The sequence below is a fragment of the Manis javanica genome, chromosome 1, assembly GCF_040802235.1.
Source record: "Manis javanica isolate MJ-LG chromosome 1, MJ_LKY, whole genome shotgun sequence".
NCBI classification, from domain to species: Eukaryota; Metazoa; Chordata; class Mammalia; order Pholidota; family Manidae; genus Manis; species Manis javanica.
Window position 1 is genome coordinate 167,451,911 of NC_133156.1, and position 22,165 is coordinate 167,474,075.

At 47.6% G+C, this 22,165-nt stretch overlaps 1 protein-coding gene and 1 long non-coding RNA gene across 3 annotated transcripts in view; both read left to right on the forward strand.

Moving 5' to 3' along the window:
• The window catches only part of LOC118971264 (uncharacterized), a 41,815-nt gene that overhangs the window by 201 nt on the left and 19,449 nt on the right, over window positions 1–22,165 (forward strand). The gene's annotated exons all lie outside the window — the stretch shown is intronic.
• On the forward strand, window positions 1,718–20,918 carry LOC140849525 (uncharacterized). Its single transcript, XR_012131516.1, has 3 exons — window positions 1,718–1,784; window positions 19,289–19,435; window positions 20,473–20,918. It is a non-coding gene; the product is annotated as an uncharacterized lncRNA (long non-coding RNA).

A 22,165-nucleotide genomic window follows, 5' to 3' on the forward strand; every position in this document is an offset into this window, starting at 1 on the left:
GAAGGGGGACAACTAGACAAGACATGGTGGCTGTCCTCAAGGTGTTCTTGCAAATGCCTGCAATCTAAGACAGAATATGGGAAATGCTAGCCAGGGAGAGTCGTCTGCCCTTTCCTGTACCCGCATGTGGAGACATGGCCTGGCCAGTGGAGGGAAAGAAACATGGTCTGGCTCTCTGTGAACTGAGACAGCTCTAGGCTGACCTGGAGCTGCTTTGGGAAATTGGGGCTTTGTTGGAGGGGGTTCTTACTGCAGACAGAGCTGAGGAATGTGTGTCTGGGTGAGTGTCTCTTCACTTTTGATGACGGGCTCTGAGAAAGGCTGGGGCTGGCTTTGCGTGTGTACTTTCCTTCACTAAACTACTGGGCTGCTCACCTCTGGAGCTCACCCCCACTCCCTCCTTGAGCGTGTGCTTTACTAAACTGCTCTTTGCCTGTACCTGCTCGACCTGCTTGATCAGAGTCAAGAACTCTCTCAGGTTGAGGTCTCACCTAGTACGCAGGGAGGCCTCCCTGGATTGGATTTCCCAGCAACTCTTGGTGTCCTTCTTCAGGGGAAAGGCTCCCCCATTTCTCTGGGTTTGGGGTAGAATCCATGCCCTCAGCATGCCTCACTGCAATGTCATGGGTCAGTTTATGCGGGGTGCTTCCCCGAGGCCCCCCACAGCCCACACAGGGGCCCGCTGGCCCTCCCCAGCCCCGGCTCTCACCCCTCAGCTTTCTCACTTGTGCTCACACACCCCTTCTGCCCCTTGAACAGGTCAGCCTCACCCTTATGAGGGAAAGTTGGTCCATCCTTTTCTCATTAAGGTCTTTCCTGCCCCCTGACTCTTACGTCTCTCACCAGTTCCAGTCCCACTAAAGCATTTTCTGCCATACATTTCCCATTTCTTCTCACTCTCTGAAAAGGTCTCCTGTCTGCTCTTTGCCAACAGTCAGCTTCACGAGCCTCTGGAGCAGGCCCCTGTGCTCTCGCTCACAGTGTGTCACCAGGCCAGGGTGGGTGACACCCCATTGCTGCTGGGGTTGATTGCATGAGCCACCTCTTGCAAGTCGCTGCCTGCTCTCTCCTACTGAGTCCTGTCCTAGGTGCCACCACCCCTTCTCCAAAGAATGTGGGCCCCGGGCAGTCAGTCTGTCAGCTTAGTGTCTTTAGGTGGGCAGTTCTGTCCTGCGCCTGGCCCGGTTGGTCATGCTGCTCTGTCGGACCGGGCATTTCCCTGCATCTTCTCACTTCCACTTGGGAGTTCCTTCCAAAATTGCCCGTTCAGTTCAGAGAATGGCCTTGCCCAACAGGGTCCTGCTCCACAGGGGTTTAAGAGCAATGAAGCCTCCTGTTCAATTGCCAGCCCACTTAGCACTCACATTTTCCTTCAGACAGCTGATTCTCAGGAACCAGCCAGCCTGTGTCAGTGCCAGCCAGCTCCTTGGTGCCCTATTCCTTGAGGTTAATTTCCTAGGAGATACTATTTTAAAGAATCAGCAATACAGTAAGATGAAACTCAGGCTCACTCTGTCACAGGACAAGGACATTTTCTCTCACTTCTTTTAAGTCCTGGTCACCAGGAAAGCAATCCTACAAAGAGACAAACAAACCCCTCACATCAACACCCAGAACAGACTCTTTCAACTTGGTTTCCCCTGGGTGAGAAGCCACCTTGTGGGTAAGTAGGGAGCTGCTTTGAGTTGTGACTGTGTGGAAATATCTGGCTCTCCCAGCAGCTCCGCAAGCTCCAGGGGCTGACAAGTCATCCGCTCTCTGTCTCCGAGGACACTGTGCGTATGGTAAGCACTCAATGAATGGGTGGAATTATCCTGAGTGAAGGATCCCAGGAGGCACTGAGTGGGTGAGTTGGAAAGACCAGAGGGTGTCAGATGAAGCTCTGCCCTCCTGGTCTTGTTCCCTCAAGTCACTCATCTTCCTGGCCCAATGTCTTCATGCTTAAAACGAGGACAAGACCTATCTCTCTGGGTTGCTATAAAGATAAACAAGGTCCTATATGTGTGGAAGCATCTAACGCAGAGAAGGACTGTGATTGACACACAGGAAATATTAGTTTGCCTCCCTTCTTATCCTTTCTCTCTTCCTAATGGGAGTGGCCTCCTTTCCACTGTGGCCATAAAGCCTCTGATGGCAGTGACAACCCAACAGGGATGGCTGGTTGTGTGTGAGAGGGTGGCATTAACGCTGGGAAGTACAAACCGGTGGCATTCACTCACGAAGAGCTCATTTAGTCTGGGGCTGCAGTGGGGATGGGGAATCCCATCCCCAGTGTGGTCATTGCCTCTTTGTTTTAATTGCCTTCCTGAGGTCTTTGTCCAAATGGAGCTCCCTGTGGGCTCCCCACACAGGGACTGCAGGGACTGTCCAGCATCCTTAACAGTTTAGCATCATCCATTCCCAGAGGGTATAGTTTTCTTCCCTTCAGTATTTCCGGTGCTGCTGCTAGGAGTGGACAAATGAATTACACATGGGTACCCCTCTTCAGGGAACTCTCTGGAATACAAGGAATTAGCACCAGGGGCTGAGAAGAGCCCTCCTCAACCTGGGTGCCTCCTGGGAAGGCTCCATTTTGGCAGTCGTGCACACAGGCATCCTCCTCTCCGACCAGAGCCTTCCTGCTTTTTTATGAGGACCTTTACCCCATGCACAGCCTCCCTCACTATCTGCTGTTCTGCTTTGGTTTCCTTATCCAGCCAGTGTAGTTTCTATGCTTCATGCCTTCAACCATTCTCTTTGCCGGCCTTCTCAGAAGCCTATCCCTTTTTCTTCCCTACCCCTCACCAGACAAAACCCCACGCCTGGTTGTATTTTCAGTCTGCTTCCTCTGCATCTCCAGGGGGGCTGTTGGAGAAAAGCCTCACCTGGTTTTCACGGCTGACCACCCCCCCGGATGCATGGGCACCACCCACTGGGCTCCCACCCTGCCATCAGTCCTTAGAGCTTTCCTCACCCCCAGTCCTGGTCCCCCACTGTCCCTCATGCTCCTCCTTGGATGTTGACGTCATCATCTGAGAGCTCCCTCAGCGTTTCCCGCCACATTGCCAGCTTCAGCCCCCGCACCGTCCAGCCATTCTCTCGTTGCCAGAGTGAAGGAGGCTCCACATCATACCTGAGCTCTCACTCAGGCTCCGACTTCCTGATCCACTGTTGTATGAGTTTCTCTGGTCTTTGTCCCAGATTCCTGTGGGAAGCTTCTGAAACCCTTGGAATTTCTTCAGTGACAGATAATTGTCCGACTTGTGGCAGGGCCACATGGTGGGGGCTGGTCACCACAAGGACAAACTGCGTGATTTGAAGTTTGGGACTTTGGGTCACATGGTACCAGCCCCCTTCCCGGCCTCCTGGGAGGGGAGGGGGACTGTAGATTGAGTCCAATCATGTGGCCACTGGGGTAATAGATCAGACTTATGTACTGAAATCCAGCACGAGCTCTGGAGCCTGGAGGGGCTTCTTGGGTGGTGACCTGCCGAGGATGGGCCGGGAGGCGAGGCATCCACCCCACAGGGAGAGGCCTGGAGACTCTATGTGGTCTCTGAGACCTCCCCCTATATATCTGGACATTTGACTGGCCCTCCAATTTGTACCCTACATCATAAAATTATAATAATGATAGCGTTATATAATGCAGACCTGAGTCTGTGAATCTTTCTAATGAATGATCGGACCTAAGGGGTTCATGGTCTTGAACTTCTGAATTTACTGCTAGTCAGCCTAGGGACTCCTGCAGTGCGACTGACTCTGAAGTTGGGGCAGTCTTGCTGGGGACCATGCCCTTCAGTGTGTGGGGTCTGACCTAACTCTGGGTGGTTGTTGAGAGAGCTGAGTTGAAGTACCCTAGTCGGGGTTGAAACAGAATGTCCAGCTGCTCAAGGACCTTGCTGTTTCTCTTTCTCTATCATCTTGGACTTCTTACTCTCCATTGGCTCCTTCCACCAGACTCCCTCATGTTTTGCTGACCTAAAACAAAACAAACCTGCTTTGTTTTCATGAAAGAGTATCTTCACGACTTCTCTCCCCACCCTCAGCCTCAGAAGTTTTGCTTCCTCCCACTGCTTGGTAGAAACTTCTCTCTTCAAGGCCATCCTGTCCCCACAGCCAGCGGATCACTTTCAGACTTTTCTTGTTTTTGTTTTTTTTAACTTGACTTCTCGGCAGCACTTTACGCAACTGACATTTTCTTTTCTCTGCACACTACAACCAACCCCCTCTTGCCCCAGTTTCTGCAATACCTAACTGGTTTGCCTTTGGCCACCCTGTTCTCAGGCTCCTGTAGAGCCTTCTGTCCATCCCCTAACTACTCTAACTGGTGTCCACTTCCCATCTTCCTCTTTGCTTTCTAGCCCCTGAAGGCTCGCTATGCACCAGCTTCCTGGAGCGTCCCTGGAGCGCTCATTTGCTACTCCAACTCCACATCTAATCAGTCAATTGTCACCTTTGGCTCCTTCTACCTCCTCCATACCTTGTGCCTCTGCATTTCTGCCAGCTGCTTCCGTTGCCCCCTAGTCCAGATAGCAATCCCAGCTCAGCTCCCCGCCTCAGTAGTCTCCCTGCTCCAAGTCATGCAAACTTCCGCCTTGTTCTCTACCTGAGTGAGAGTCAAAGTGATATTTCTAGAGCAGGTGTAGTTATGGGAGCCCAAGCCTAGGGCAGGTGCCATGAATTCCTGTTCCACAAATGCATGAATGAATGCTCTTTCTTAAAAACTTTTAACAACAACAAAAAAACCCTTTAACAGTTTCTCTTGGCTTTTAGACTCATTGCTCCTGGACACTCTCCAGCCCTTCTGGCCTGGTCCCTGCATGCTCCTCGCCTCTTTCACTGTAGCATGCTCACCCTCCCTCTTTTGGACGCCCTTCCCTTCTCTCAGCCGGTAACTTTTATTCATCCCTTAAATCTCAGCTTTCCTGGACCTTTTCCTACTCTACCTGCCATTTGATCCTAGTCACTTCCTGCTCCTCCTATTATATACTCATGACATTTTATTGCAATTGTTTGCAGTACCAGCTTACACACCCATTACCAGTATCTCAGTAGAGCCATCCCTCCACATTCTCGGTGACACTTGAAATAGCCAGTCTTAAAATTTTGACGACCTATTTGGTGTCAACTGGTATCATGTTATGACTTAATTTCTATTTCTGTAATTTTTAGCATCTTTTCAAATGTTTCTTAGCCATTTATATTTATTCTTCTATGAAATGCATGTATTTTTTCCTGCTGGATTATTTATATTTATTTATTTATTTACTGGAGTTCTTTATATATCTGAGTAGCAATCCTCTGTGAGATGTGTATGTTGCAAATATTATATCCAAGTTTGTGGTTTTTCTTTTCACTTTTTATTGGTATCTTTTAATGAAAAAATTAACACTTAAAATGAAATCAAACTGATCTGTTTTCCAGTTTTGGTTTATCTCTTTGGTATCTTGTTTAAAAAATCTCTCCTTACCCCCAAATCACAAATATATTCTCCTACCTTTTGTTCTAAAAGTTTTTAAGTTTTGTATTTTACATGTGTGTCTTTTTTACATTTAATTACCTGCCTGCTTTGCTGGAGAGAAGCTGCGGAGGACTGGCGTGTTGGTTTTGCTTCACGCTGGTCCCAGAGTCCTGTGCAGTGACTGGCACACAGCAAGCCGCCAGTGACGGACTCAGCGAATGGTTGAGTCATCAAAGGTAGAGAGAAAGTGGTATGGGAGTTCAGAGAGAGAGAGGGATGTCTTTGAAAAGGGGGAGGAGATAGAGTAGGAGAGTGGTTCTCTATCCTGGGTCCACACTGGAGCTCCCTGGGGGCCATCCCAGTGCGCCTTGGAGGGCTCCCCCCCTCAAGATTCTCCATGACTGGTCTGGGCATCGTGATCCCCACAGACGGTCAGGGCTGAGAGCCACTGAACCTGGAGGCAAAATAATGCTGTGGGCAAGGCCTCAGGGCTTGCACACTCTTCAAGCCTGTGTTCTCACCTATGAAACAGGTGTAGCAACACCTACCTGCTATGGTGGTTGTGGGAGTTGAGGAGAAATGTGGTTTCTGGTATGATGCGTTCTTAGTACTTTGTAGTCGTGCTTCCCTCCCTTTTCCTCCCCTTCCTTTCTCTTCCTTTCCCTTTCTTTTCTTTTTCTTCTTTCTTTTCCTTCTTTTTCAAGGAGGAGGTGGGATTTGGGCCAGACCTGGACACTTGGGTAAGATACGAACAGGAGGCGACTGGGACAGAGGGCAGTTCAGGGGAGGGATTGATATAATGATTAAGGGGGCAACGGAGGGAAGACATGCCGGGGGGGAGAGAGCAGGCCACTTAGCTCTGGCAGAGAAGCAAGGACCCCACCAGGGGCACAGGTGGGCAGCCAGGTGTCAAGGGCTTGGGGTTTCTGTGGACATGGCTGTCCTCCGAGACCTCCAGCTTGGCCATAAGTGAGCAAGAGTCCTGGATTCCTCTCTCTGTCCCCATTGTTCTGGGAGAGAGCAGTGACTGTGTGTTGGGGGAGAGTAGAGGCAGAGTTGGGACTGGGGTCAGGGAGCAGGATGCATGAAAGAAGGCCTCTCTATGCCAGCGGAGGGTGAGGGTTTTGGTCCTGAGAGGGGAATACTGGGGTTTCAGAGGTGCTTGGCTGTGGTGCAGGGCTTTACCTTAGGGCCGGGTAGGAAGTATTCTGTGAAGAATGGCATGGAGGGTGGTGGTAAGACAAGAAGCTTTGGTCAGCTTCCTGAAGTGCCAGGCCTTTTAGATCGTCTTTTAAAAAAGTGGTGTGATGGTGGTGTAGGACAATCTATCTGGGGAGACCTCCCTGCACACTAGGTGAGACCTCAACTCAGGAAGGTTCTTGACTCTGATAGAGAAAGAATCATGAACAGGCTGAGCAGGTACCAGCAAAGAGCAGTTTAATAAAGGAAAAGTACAACACAGTCAAGGAGGGAGTGCGGCTGGGCTCTGGGGTGAGCAGCATGGTGGGGATTGGGTTGGGTGGTCCTAGCGCTGGGGTTTAAGCAGGAGTATTCTTTGGGATACACGGGGTTTCCTTGGAATAGGGAGGGGATTTCTGGGAAATAGAGTGCCACCCTTATTTTGTCCTTGGCAGGTCGGCCTTGGAACTGCTGTGGTGCCAAGGGGTGTGATTTTTAGTGAGCTAGTGAGCATATAGTGTCCTTTGAGGTTAAGTCAGGGTTAGCTGCTCCTCCCTGATGGAAGCAGCCAGTTTTGGCAAGTATGTCCTCTATACCCTTCCTCCCTACATTCCCTGAGAACAGTTCATACAGAGTGTTCAGAATATAAATTGAAACATCAAAAACATTGGCCAAAGTGCCCAACCCCCTCCCTGCCAGTGTCTGGCTATCTACCTGCTGTAACAGCGGGGTTTCTATCTGGGGTTCAAGCTCACCAGTTATCAATATAATTACTATTGGGAGCTATCTGGGAAAACTCAAGTGAGTGACCTGGCAGTTCTGTGTTGGTATGGGAGGTGGCATAGAATGGGCTCCAGGCTTGTATCTTTGCACATCTGGCATGGTCACCTGGCTGTGCTTTAATTTAGCGTGTTCAGCTTAGTGTGTCATAAATAGAACACGATAGTCCTGCCTTACAGGCCTCAGCCCAGCCTCCCAGTTCTTACTAAATGGTGCTCCAACTACCCAGTTCCTTAAGTAAAAGTCTCAGCACTCCTCCTGGATTTCTCCTGCCAGGGCCCCGTCATGGCCTGACCCCGTACACCCGAGCTCTGCTGGCTTTGCCTCTGAAACAGGTGCCTTCTCTCAGGGCTGTGGGTTCCCTCCAGCCACCCCTTCGGGAGCTCCACCCTGCTTCCTCCAAGCAACTCCCCAGTTCCCTTCACTGGGCTGCCTGTCAAGGCAGGCGTGGAAGTAAAGTGGAACCAGTAGATTTTCAGTGTAAACAATACAACTGGGTGGAGTTATACTTACATGTTATTCTTAAACATTTCATACTTACTTCTGAAACATGGATTCTTTCTTCACTTGCCAATTAACAGACTTTACTTGTTGACAAAAATCTGATAGTGTTAGTGCTAAGCTGAAAGTTTCTGAACACTTGGCTTTAATGATTCTCATCATGGTATATGGACGTTATTCTTGGTAAAGGGTGACAGTTTTCCAAAACAAACAAATATGGGGTGTGCCCGGGAGCATGACTCATGGAATTAGATTTTTAGAGATACCTCTGCTTGCCCTATGGTGACTGTTAAAGACATCTGATTGCTGTGGGGAGTGTCTGTCCCTTGGTCAGGTCACCAAGGTCAAATGCTTGGCCCCTGCATTTCCTGCCCAGTTATTCCTCGTTTCCATTGAACTATCAGGGACCCTACTCTTCAGGGCAATTAACAATAACCAGATTCACAAGGGATTGATTAATAAGCTAGAATGCCAATGTATTATACTTATGGTGAAGGCCATGTTTACAGTAATTGTATGTAGTCAAGTGTAAATTAGGATTTGAGTTCTGACAAATACATAATGCGTAAGAACTATTAGGCTGAATATTTGAAATTTGGATTTTCCTAGAAAATCCAAGCTTGTGATGGCTACTGACAAAACTTTCTGGGGACCGTGATTCTCATGCCCCTAATACCAAAGATATGTTTCCATCAGACTACCTTACTGACAATTTTCTTCCTAAAACCTAGATTGGTTCCCCTCATTCCTTGGCCTCCATTCATTAATAGTTCCCCCTTTTTCTATTGAATAAAACACAGATTTATGCTTTTGCAATATGGCTGAGTATAGATTCTGCAGTCTTCCTGACTCAGAATAAATAGGGCTTAAATAAAACAGACTTTCAAACACATTCTCAGACTCCTAGTAGAGAAAGGAAATCTCTAAATTCCTGCTTCTGTACTTCCCCTATCCCCAGCATGAGCTTAGACCAGAGTGGTAGTTGTGTAGCAGGTCATTTGTCTCAAAGGCAGGCTTCCTCCCAGAGGGAAATGCTTCCACTGGTATTGGGATCCCTTGGGTGGGGTTGGGGGTGGGTGGGGGCGGGGGCTGGCCCCAGGGCATCCACCGCAGTCTGGGACCTTCAAGTGGGTTCCAGGTTGTTTGCATTTCCCTGGCCTCCCCAGCAGAAGCAAACACAGCTCTTCTCTGGAGACAAGCACCTCCGGTCTCCCACGGACTGTAATTCCCACAGGCTCAACCACGTATGAGCTCACAATCAAAGGTCACCAAACGCACAGAGCCACAAACCACGAATAATTTGAACTAAACTAGAGATGAACACCACCAACTTCTACCTTTGGCCTAACTGGCAGCTCTGATATGGAGGGTAGGGGAGGAGAGGAGTTAGGATTCCAAAGTAGGTGCTGAGCTATGCGTGATCTGGTTGGTCTACAACATAAGGGAGATTGGGCCAATGAACTTCAAGGGGTGTGCGTTTATTGATCCTACTACATGAAGGGCCCTATGATAAGCATTGGAAAAATGAAGTTGAATAAGAACTGGTCTCTGATCAGGAAGCTCACAGGTTTTGGGGGAAGGCAGACAAAAATATTTAATTTAATAATAATAATGGAGTATTACAAATGCTCTGATGGAGGTATGTGCAAGGGACCAGGAAAGGGCCAGTTGATTGAACCTGGGCGCATGGGAGAACACATTCATGAGTAGTAGCTGCTACTTGCCCTGGGTCTCAGGAAGGAAGAGTTCACAAGAAAGGTGGGCAGTGTCAGCCCAAAGGACTTTAGGTAGGGTTTCTACAGGGAAGTGATGAGAGATGAGACTGGGGAAGTAGGACAGGTCCATATTAAGAAGGACCTTGTGTGCCAGGCAAAGGAGATCCAAGTGACACAATCAGATTTGCATTTTATAAGTTCATTTTTGCACTGCAGAATAGCAAGGGCTGGGGTTGGGCCAGGCTCGAAGCAGGGAGACAGTCTGAGGGAAGTGAGGAGCCCCTGAAATAAGACAGTAGTTGGGGGAGGGAGTAGAAGGGACAGAGTTGAGATATTTCCAAGTAGAGTCAGAATGGATTTAGTGACCAAGTGAATATGAGCAGGGATTGGGGAGGCAAAGTTAAGGATGACTGAGATTCTAGGTGGGCCCACTAGAGTGGGTTATTTAACACCACCTGGCAACCAGTGGGATGATCAACTTTGTTTGCTTTGGGGAGAATGAGTTATTGGGCTGGATATATGAATTTGGTATCATTTTGGGATTCACAGGTAAATCTCTTAGACAGCAGTTGAATATGTCTGTCTGGGATAAGGAAATACAAAAAAGTTTGGCTGCTGGTGCATTTAGTGGTGGTTGCTGTATTTCCCAGAACTTAGAGTAACTAGCTGAAAAGAGAAGACCCCCCTTCAGGAGCTGGAGGAGGAGCCAGGAAAATAAATGCTCTCACCTCTCAGCCCTCTGCCTTCTGATACCCAATCAGTTCCTCCTGCTGACTAAACCCAACAGCAAGGGCGCCTGGTGGATGCAGCCCATGTGGTCAGCCTCCTAGGCGCCGGAACAGGATGGAGAAGGGCGGTAGATGGACCAGGGGTTCAAAAGGAATATATCCAGGACAACTACCATCTGAGAGCACCTAGTGCAAGAATAGAATAGTCAGTAAAGGAGACTGAGGAGCCAGAGGCTGGAAGAGAAACCAGGTGACTCAGAAGCCAAAGGGAAAAGAAAGTGGAAATGGCCAATGGTGCCCATTGTTGCAGAAGCCAGGCAAGACGTGGGAGATTCCACTGGATTTGGCAGTGAGGAGACCTTCACAAAAGTGGTTCAGTGGAGTGGTGGGAATAGGAGTCAGCCAAATGAAATGGATTAAAAAATAATAAGGATTTTCATTTCTAGCAATATGGATGATGAGTTGTCTAGGGCAATTTCTCCTAGTAAAAGACATCAGAAAATTTTGGATAAATTCATTTTAAATAAAATATGTTTTAAAGTGTGACTGAACTGATAGGAGAAACAATTTAAGGCCAGATACAATGGGAAAATTACTCCACAGCTATGGTTAAGCACTGCAGTTGGTAAAGAGGAGTTGGTTTGTTACAGAGGAATAATTAGAAAGATGGCAGACTCCTCAGCAGTGCTAGTGAAAGCCAGAAATAGTGCAATAATATTTTCATAGTAATGTGAACAAATACTGCCAATTTAGAGTTGTGTGCCCAGTAAGACTATCTTTCCAGAACAAGAATCTATACAAAGAAGTTGGTGGTTAGAGGGTTCATACTAAGAGACCTTTATGCAAACTGTTCTCAAAGGCTATCCTACAGGTAGGGGAGATTGACCCCACTTGGAAGTCCTGGGACATAAGAAGGGATGGTAGGCCAAGGAAATGGTCAAGGAACAATTATAAACTGTTTAAAATAATAATAATATTTGTGATTTGTGAAGGTCAAATGGAAGAGATATGGGCTCCGCCCATGAGTCCCAGATGCAGGGCGTCAGGCAGCGCCCAGTCCAGGGCCTGGGGCATCCTCTTCGTAGAGTGCTCGGCAGAGAGGCCTCTTGCAGAGCTAACTGCACACTCTCACAGGAAGGCAAGTGGGCAGGCACGTACAGGCGGGTGCCTTGCCACTTCCCTTTACAGCAGGACCATGTCCAGGCTGACTTGGCTCTGTCACGTGGGAAAACAGGCTGTACTTGGCATGCAAAGATAAAGGACTTGGTGAGCCCATCAGCCCGTGACCCTGTGCCCAGACCACAGGCATCCACATACACTGGCTCTGCCAAGGCTGGCCTCAGGGCGAGCCTGTCATCTTTTACCACCTGTGACACCCTCCAGCTAAAAGAAGGCTCCCCACTTCCTCTGGCTCTAGCCAGAGGATGCCCCAGGCCTTGGGACAGGCTCATGTCACCTGACCTCCTTCCGCATTTGCTGGCCTTCCTCCCAAAGCTGGACACACGATGGGGGAGGAGGGGCTGAGTGGAGGTTCAAGAGCCCAGCCACAGGGTCCCAGACACCCAGCCTGACCAGAGAGGCACCTGGCTTGACTCATTGCCTACGTGCTAGATCCTTGTTGTGTTGATTCATCCCTGTTTAATCTTATAAAATCTTCTTTCCTAGGACAGATGGAGCCTGGGGCTAGCTACTTTCAGTTTATGCAAATTGGATGAAAGTGGTGAGGAGTTCGTGCTAATGGTCTAGTGGGAGGGACCCAGCCACAGGTGGGAGGCTGCTGGCTCTGTGGCAACTTGTTTAGAAGTGTGAGCCAGATGCGGGGCTGGGGCTTATCCCAGAGCAGAGCAGGACCCCCACGTCTGGGCAGAGAGCGCTTTGCAGGGAATCCTCCCCTCTTGGCATCATCCACTCTACCTGGCCACAGCCCCCAAGCCAGGCAGGAATGGAGGCGGACTGCCCGCCTGGGAACTTGTGTCTTGTAGATGGAGAGAGACATGCACACACCCCTTAGCACACACACCAAGAATTGCCAAACACAGGCTGCTTAACGACGCCCTGACGTTTCCAAGTCTGAGTCATAAGAATAACGGATGTAGGGACCTAAGCAGGGACCTGGTAGGGACCACAGATGCTGGGGTATCCATGAAGGGACAGTATGGATTAAAGGAAAACTGAAGGAAAGTCACCACTTTTGTATCCAAAACAAAGCCTCCCCCCAAATCTCTTGTTCTGTTCCTGGAGAAAAGGTCACTGCTGGGCTTACCCTCTGCTTGAGTCTTAGGCTGAATCCTTTGCCTCCAACAGCCTCTTGAGGTCAGAGGCAGTTTTGTTCTTGCTCCCTTATTTGAGCTGCAGTGGGCACTTGCTGGACCCATAGAAAATCATAAATCAGGAAGGTGACTGCCATGCGGGAGTGGTCCACCTCAACAGCTGCAACTGGCACACTGGAAATTGTTTGCCTTGTGATTTATGAGGCCGGACAGGAAGGCTTGCTTATCCATGGAAGAACAGAGGCTTGTGGTTTGGCATTTTTTTTATGTTGATAAGGTGGGAGTTTCAATAGTTGAAATACACGCAATAATTGTTTTATTGATTTGATTTATTGATCCATGCATTTTATAGCTCTCGACAGCTTATCAGGAGATCCTCTTTAAAACAGCACAACCATTGTGTTCTATTCAGATGAACCTGACCGTTCATTCCACCTTTATCTAAAATAGGACTCCTTCCAATATGATATGCCACCCACAGTAAGGGAGTCCCTGAATTATTACTTCTAAAGTGAACTAGATGGTAGCAGCTATCATGGACAGAACGTCTCCTATGTGATGATTCCCCAGTTGGTCACCCTCAAAAGGTCACCCTGGGGATCTAAAGACTGGGGGCTATTCCTGCAGATGCTGAGAAGGAAGGGAAAGCAGTAGGAAGAACCCAACGTAAAGGGATCACGCATGATGGGCCTGGTCCTCATCAGAGCCGGTGATGTCCCTTTACTGGTCTACTCCCACGGCTCTGCTGGTTCTGCAGTGGATCAGGCGGGATAACTGTGGAGATCTCTTCCATGCCCTCCGCTGGCCCCACCCTTAGAGCTTCCAGGTGTTTTTGCCATATAACTGTCTCCCTCTTTCAAATGAGGAAACAGGCATCTAAAACACATAACCATGTTTTCCCAAACCAGGCAGAAGTTCCCTTCTCTAACCACAGTTGGCACTTTTTTACACCTTTATTCCATCTCATATTTCTCCTCATACACCAGTTGTCTTTGCAAAGCGAATTTTAAATAGTTTAAGGAGTGAACTCAAAATGAGATGAGGGTAGTCAGGGAGTAGAGCAGGGCTTTAACATGAAAAAAAGTGGCCACCAGCCACTTCATATTTATTATTTCATTTTATCCTTATAGCATCATTAGCATCAGCTATTATTGTCCCTCCCAGGTATAAACCAGGCTTGGAGGAGCAAAGTGATTTGCCCAGGCTCTTGTGAGTGGGCAGTTACAGAGTCAGGATTTGAACCAGGGTCTTGTCTTAAATGCTTCTTTGCCACCACGCTGCCTTCTCAAGCTTTGTCGCTGGTCATTCTTAACAGCCACTGGACCACATCAACATGAAAACATATAGAAAAAAACAGCAAAAGTAAGCTAAAACAAAGCCTTGGTCTTAGGAAACATTTGTCTTTCTGTTGAGTCATTGGCCTTGAAAAATAATGAAGGATCACAAAAAATAGACATCAAATTAATTTTGTACAGCAGTGCTGTCTGATAGAAGTTTAATCATAAGTTGCAAATATGAGCCACATGCGGAATTTAAACTTTGTAGTATGTACATTAGAAACTAAAATGAAAGAGGCAAAATTAATTTTAATATATTTATTTAATCCAACATATCCAAAATATCATTTGAACACATAATATAATAATCAATTATTGATGAGGTATATTACCTCTTTATTTTGTATTGATTTTGTATTGTATTGTATTTATTTGTATTGATTGTATTTATATTTACCACATCTTTGAGATTTGGCATGTGTTTTTTATTTTACATTTTAAGGTATCAATAGCCACACGTGGCAAGTGGCTGCTCTACTGGAAACATCTTTTAAAATAAGGTTGCCATGAAGGTGTTCTGAAAAACGGGCACTTCATCATTAGCTAAGCATATTCTGGAAGCTTTTGTAAACAGATCCTACATTTACCTGAAAGCTCCGAAAAGCCCCACGTGGTCACCTCACTCGTGGGCCGCGCTGCTGTTCACCCTCCTGGCACGAGACTCTCTCGCGCCACCTCGTGGCCGGAGGTGGCCGCGTGCCCACATTTCAGGGAGCCCCTCGGTGAGTTCACCAGTTTAGGCTCAGTTACAGACCTTAGCAAAGAAAAGCCAAAACTCGGTAAAGAAATAGGAAAAAATAGCCACCAAATCTGAAAGTGTCATAAGAGAAATATGGCATTTATTGTGTTCAGCTCCATGTGGATTCCTTGCTTCCATAATGAGTGCTTATATGGGCTGAGCACTATTCTAAAACTGAAGATGCATTTTCAGATGTGCATTTTTAGTGTGTTTTGTATTAAAAGATAGTTGAGATGACATTTTCTGTGATTCATATTCTTGGGGGTAAGATGCAAGATTTTTTGAGGTCTGGGTTGTAGCATTCTAGAATGCTTGGAGAACCCCTCCTGACGGAAGGAGGAAGGTCTGGGCTGCTGTCTGGGCTCGGGTGGACTTGTTGGACAGCACTGAGATTGGGGAGCCTGTGAGGTGCTGCCTGGGGCAAAGCCACAGCTGAAGATGAGGAAGCAGAAAGGCAGCTCTTTCTATTCCTAAGAAGCTAATGGTAAAAATAACATAAGTATTTATTTAACAATGGAAATCCCAAACCACAGCATTAAATGCTCTCACTCACATTTGGCAATGTTTTCCACAACTGCAAGTTTTCTAAGTGGAATTTGGGAAAGGTTTTGCATGCCATCGGAATGAGCAACAGATTATGGAGAACATCTTCCTTTGGAGCTCCCCCTTAGGGCCTGCGTCAGTCCCACATGTGGCACTGGAACTCTTGGACTTGGATCCCACCTGCCTCTGGTGTTCCCAGGATAAATCATTTAAGTCCCATCTTCTCCCCTTCCTTCCTCTTCCAAGTTCTTTTTTTCACAAAATTCAAAGAACAAAGAATTTGTAGAAGACAAAGTCCTTGTCCCCATTTAGGCCTCCTCATCTCAAAGGTGCACCCTGATCCCACGATAGCCATACAATCAGTTGGTATCTTTCTAGGTTAAACCCTTTCCTTTGCATGTATACATATACGCATGTAGTATGTAATACCTATGCACACTTTTTTTTTGCTTAAATGAAGCCCCACTTAGCTACATTATTTTCTTTTAAAAATCAGCTTTATTGAGGTATGATTTATGTACAATAAACATCCATTTTTAAATATACAGCTTGGTGGGTTTTGACAAATGAAGACTTTTGTGAAACTCAACCGTCTTAAGATATTTCCTCCCCCCCACCTCTAAATTTCCATATGCTCCTTTGAGCCGACCTCTCACCCCATTCCCAGGCAACCATTTATCTACTTTCTGCTATTGCAACTTCCATTGCACCGTCTACAATTTCATATAAATGGAGCCATATGTTGCATAGCCTTTTGTGTCGGGCTTCTTTGCTCAGCATACCATTTCTGAGGCTTGATCATATTTTTGTGTTTGTCAATAGTTAATTCCTTTCTATTGCTGGGTAGTTTTTCATTATATTGATGTACCACAGTTTGTATATTCATGGACTGCTGATGGAGATTTGATTTGGTTCCAGTTTTTGGCAATTTTAAATAGAGCTTTTATGGGCATTCATGTACAAGTCTTTGTGTGGACTTATGTTTACATTTCTTTTGGTTAAGCAGCTACGACCATTGCTGGATCACATGGCAAGTATATATTTACATTCTCTGTAGTGGTTTTGCCATTTTGTATTTCCTCTGGCATGTGTGAGAGTTCCAGTTGCTCCATATCTTTACCAATACTTTTCGCTTTATTTAATGTTAGACATCTAAGTGAGTATATAGGGGCATCTCATTGTGGTTCTAATTTTCTCCTCATGATGATTAACATGATGAATATTGAACATCCTTTCATGTGCTTATTGACTATTCAATAACTTCTTCTGTGAAGTTTCTGTTCAAATCCTCTGCCCATTAAAAAGATCTGATGGCTTGTCTTACTGTGTTGGAAGATGTGAGATAAATTTTTATATTGTTCTCTATCCCTGATTCTTGGCACGGAGCTCCTAAAACCTTTATACATTCCTAAGTGAAGAGCACTAGGGGCATCTTTTGCTCTATTAGGGTGACTCTGAGCAGGTTCCTGGAAGGTTTCTGGTTGGGAGCTGGTCACCAGACAGACCAAGCCATGATTAGAAGCTTGGGATTTCCAGCCCCCATTTCCCATCCTCTAGAAAGGGAAGAAGTGTTGGAAATCAAGTGAATTATCGATGATGCCTATGTGAGGAAGTTTCCATGACAATCCCAATAGTAGGGAGTTCAGAGAGCCTCCAGGTGGGTGAATGCATCCGCACCCCGGGGGTGATGCCCCCCAACTCCACTGGACAGAAGCTCCTACGTTGGGAGCCCTCCCAGACCTTGCCCTGGGTATCTCGTCATTTGGCTGTTAATCTGTACCTTCATCATATCCTTTAATAGACTGGCATATGTAAGTGTTTCCCTGAGTTCTGTGAGCTGCTCCAGCAAATTAGTCAAACCTGAGGAAAGGGTGTGGGAACCCTCAATTCGTAGCCAAATAGGACAGGAGCTGTGGGCCACCTGGGGACCTACTTACTTGTGACTGGGATCTGAAGTGGGGGGTAGTCTATTGGGACTGAACCCTCAACCTGTGGGATCTGATGCTATATCTGGGGAGACAGTGTTAGAATTGAGTTGAATTGCAGGACACTCAGCTTGTGCGACGGAGAATTCCTTGGTGAATATGTGTGTGTTATCACCCTCATCTATTATGATTGGGTCTTAGAATCATTACAGGAGAGTCCCATATTTAATTTTTATTCTTTATTCCATAGACAAGTCTTTTGTCAACTGTAATATGTCTTGCCTCCTCCTAGGACTGGGAAGATAAGATAATGACTAGGAAAATGCTATGCAAATGAAGGAGCATAATTTAAATATTATTCATTAAGGCCGTAAAGTCCTTCCTGTTGCGGTTGCTGGAGCTGTCTGCTCCTTCCTGCTTTTTGAAGCCCAGCACCACGGAACCACCCAGGTTGTCTGTGTTGGCTGCTTAGTTAATCAGAGGGTTTTTTTGTTTGTACTTTTTGTCACGTCATTCTAATTCGTGACACACAATGAACCACAACGTGTGCTTTCGGGTATGACTCTGGCCTGGGAAGCCAGGGGTGGTGTGGAGTGGGTTTCCGGGATTTTGCAATAACGGTGGGTTTTGCTGGTTTTATTACTGCATCTTCTGTGAACTGAATTCATGGAAGCAAAGTGTCGTGCAAAATACCTTGAAGACTTTCTCCACTTCTTCTTGCACTTGATTTCTCATAATGTATGCTTTTTACTTTAACTTAAAAGCCACTTAAGGCTTATTGAGGAAATTTGGAAACATAACCTAGAGAGAAAAAATTTCCAGCACTCCCGACCTCTGCTGTTTTCTTGCAAAAGAAAGCTTCATTTTCTGTTCTGATTTGCACGTTTCTGAGAGCTGGCCTTTTAAGTGCTTGTATTCGGTCTGTAAATCCTCAGAGCAAAGATCAATGAGCCAAGGTCCCCAAAGCATTTGGGATGTGTGAACTCCAACGGCTCTGTCCTTGGAATCCCGGGAGGGCCCTTGGCCACAGTCCACACACCTAACCAGGGAGGACAGTTGGCCCAGCAGATGTCATTATGTGCACATGGTGGGATATTTGGGGCCTGTAGCTGCCCTTCTGTTAATTTCTTTATTGTCTCTTGTTTTGCACTTTAACAATTTGATTAAAAAAACTAGACTCCAGTGGAATAAGATGCTGGCTAAGTATTTCTCTTACTTAGGAAAGCAATGGGTAGCAAGTGCTGTTGGGTTTATACTTTTTATGGTTATAATATACTGTCAACTCCTAATCCAAGGTTGTCCCAAGACAGGTCTCTGTCTTGTTTTGTTTCTCCTCTTTTGTCTTGGGGCTGATGGCTTGTTCCAGTCCAGTGGTAAAGAAAGATCAAGGAGCTTCTGTGATTCTTCTTCGTCAAAACCCCAGAGGGGTACCTGCTTCGCTCCAGACCCTGCATCTGCCCCAGGCTTCAGGGCCCTCATTCTCCTTGGCTTCAGCCTTCTAACATGTCTCCAGCTCAGCCCTTCTCTGCAGACCCAGCCTTCACACTGCCATGAGGGGAGCATTTATAAAAGAGAGACTTGAAGCAATACTCTGCCTGGAGGGCTATGTGTGGCATGTGGGCCCAGAATGCTCTGTGCCAGCTCCCGAGCCTCAGTTCCAGGCTTCCAGCACTGAGGCCCAGTCAGACGGAAGGACTGCCCATGACCAGGATAGGCCAGCTTCTCCCTTGTCCCTGGGCCTTGCCTTTGCCACTTTGTCTGCTGAAAATGCCCTCCTCTCTCACTTCCCCTTGCTAGCAGGTGCCATGAAAGCAGGGGCACTCAATTCCTGGGAGTATCTCTAGCACTCAACTTAGCACCTGGAATGCACAAAATACATACGCTTTGGACAAATGAACTATAAGCTGCCCAGTCAAGATCCAGGAGGCCCAGTGCTGTAGATGGCCATAGGCACCCTCTCCTCCTGCAGGTGGGGTTTAGAGATGTTTTCTGCAGGTCTGCCCAATTGTCAAGAGACCCAGAGGCACAGAAGCTTCACCACAGTCCTGGTGACTGTCTTCATTCAGCTTCCTGGGTTGCTAGATTTCTGAATCTTGGAGTTTCTCTCTCCTTTCTGCTTCCCCCCCAGGGAAACCCAGGGAGGCCTGGGCCTGGGCAGTTGGCAGAGCCTGCATCTTCCCGGTGGCTGCTGGTTACAGCCAGTCCTGATCCGTATTCCTTTCCCCTTTTGAGATGACTTCTCTAGTAAACGGCCCAGACACACTTTCTGGGGCAGGTAAGGTGAGGTCCTGGTTATCAGAGTAGTAGAAGGCCTTTATGGAGAATGGGAAAAGTGGAAAGTGGAGGAATATCATTATTAACCCCACCTATCAAAGGCAATACTGTCCACATATTTTAGCCAGTTGACACATCTTCATTTTATTTTAGCAGGACTCTCTGGTCCAAATGTTTCATGTAACATTTCTTACATGAAAGTAGTCTTTATTTGGGTGCTTTTACTAAAGAGAATCGTAAAATAATTTAAATATGAGATGGAAGGCATACAAAAGGATCACTTTTATGAACCTCGGACTTGGGCCCTGTGGTGGTCTACTGAGGAGAGGTGACATAATCTGTACGGGACGAAGGAAACAGGGAGGTTGGTGTTGGGAACCATGCCAGAGAGGGGAGGAGGCTTCCTGAGTGAAACCAAAGTGAGTTGGCAGGCATGCAGCCTTTAGGCGTCCTCAGCCAGCCACACACCTGGACTCCTGCGTGGAGGCAGCAGGAGGTTCCCACACCTGCCAGGGGAGGAGAAAAAGCTTCTTAGGATGGTAGGATGTAAGTGCGCTCACAAAGTAGTGTGATGACATAGTCTGGGAACCTCTAGACTTCCTGGGTGACTTTCTACTCTAGCCACTGGAGTGTTGGGTGGGACTTTCTCAGCCATGCAGCCCACTTTCGGTCTCTGTAACCAGGCCTGGCATCCCCTACTGCTAGGGCCTTAGATGTGGTGTCCTCTCTGCTTAAACTCGATCAATGAATATGTATTGAGAACCTTCCACATACTACACACTTTATTTAGTGTGAGGGTTTGGGGATAGGATTTGGTGGCTGAATCTTAGTACATATCTTTCTAGTCTTCTCGGGTGCCCTATAAAGGAATCTATATGTGCAAATAACAATAGTTTAATAGGGAATAGAGGACTAACTCTGTAAATGGCTGGATGAGCATCTGACGGCACCCTGATATAGGGCTCCTAGGATATCTGAGTTGGGGGTGCCCATGGATAGGCTCAAACCTCACTTAGGTTTCTTCCCCTCTGAATCTAGGTGACTGGTGGGTGAAATAGCACTCACAAGCCAGCGACGTGGATGGGAGCTGTTTTGAAGAAAGGGTGGTGGATGGCTGGGCTTCCTCCCAGAAGGCTCTTATCAGGTGCATTTAACTACCTGGGAGCAGAAGCAGAAAGAAGAAAGGAGCCTGAAAGGTGAAATTACATGGAGGAAAAAAATGGTGAAATAAAAGGGGTTTTAAAATAGAGCCGGAAGGCAGGGAGGCTGGTCGGAGGTGGGCCTTATGTATGTCCTCCCTGGGGGGGAACATAAACTCTTGAAGTGGGCCAAACCACAAATATTCTGAGGGCTCTGCACGAACATCTATCTGCATCTTGCTACATCCTTGCCAGGAACAGACTTTTGTTTAGTGACAGCCTTAGCAACCACTTGTGCTCAGCCAAGATCGTTTTTCTCCACCAACACCAATCAAGTATACAAGTGTTCTCTTTTGTCTTTAAACCCCCCTGACTTTTACTCCCTGGGGGTTGAGTGGGTGGGGGGGGGGGAATTTGGGTTGCTGCCACAGTCTCTGCTCCCCAAAATGCAATTTTGAGACTCAAATAAATGCTTTTGCTTTCTTTCAGCTCTGCCTCTTTTCTTGGTCCAAGCAGGATGGCTGGGCCCTCTCTTACGGGGAGGGTATGGCCAAAACCTTAGGAACCATGCCCTTCCTCAGAGTGCCCCTCAAGAGCAAGGGAGCCCACCCTGCCTGGGCACAGAGCGTGAGTGGTCATTGGACATGGCTACAGGCCATCAAAGTACCCCCTGCTCCCAGCGCCCCAGTGCATGTCCGCACATCCGATGAGTGACATCTGCTATTCCCAGGAGTCGGGGAGATGGGATGTGGTGAGTGCTGGGCACCCTTCTGGGAGGTCCCCTAGGGCAGGCTGAGGACAGCCTTCCTCGAAGAGCCAGCCCTGAGCTGGAACCTGAACAGTGAGGTGAGGAGGGCTGGCAGCTCCCCAGGCCATGCTCCAGACTATAGCCAGAGGCCCCAGGGCTCAGCGGAGGCTGCCTCACAGGAAACTGTGTCCCAGCCATTTGCTGAGGTTTAGAGACTAACATTCAGCCTCCAAGAGGAAACAATTAAGGGTGAGTTTGAGGGTTAGGTTTAGTCCAAAAATTGAGGCAGAGCTGCAGCTGTGTGTCAGGAGGCCAAAGCAAACACACTCAGCGGGAGCACAGGGGGCCCCTCCTACCACATGGTGTGGTGCTCCAGCTGTGCAACAGGCTACGTTCCAGCCACAGAGTGGCCAGGGAGACAGGCCCTGTTCACATAGCTTATAGTTCCCAGGGTGCAGACAGACGAGGGGCCACCGAGGAGCAATAAATCAAGAAAGTGTTCAGATGGTGACACACTCTAGGAAGAAAATGAAACAGATGATGAAGGGAGGGCGGCAGGTATGTGCCCAAGAGAGGTTGGTCTGGGATGGTCCCTGAGGGGCGCCTTTGAGAAGGAGGGAAGGGACAGACTTGGACTGCATCTTGGATGTAGAGTCACCAGGCCTTGTTAAGAGACTGTGGAGGGCTGGCAGGTCAGGGATGCGGGTTCCTGAGGGAAGCTTGGGGAAGGAGCAGGTCTGGGTGACAGGGAGTTAAGAGTTTGGTTTTGGCCATTTGCAGTTTAAGAGGCCAGTGGCAATGTCAGGTTGGCTATAGGTACACAAGTCTTGATTCCATGGGAGAG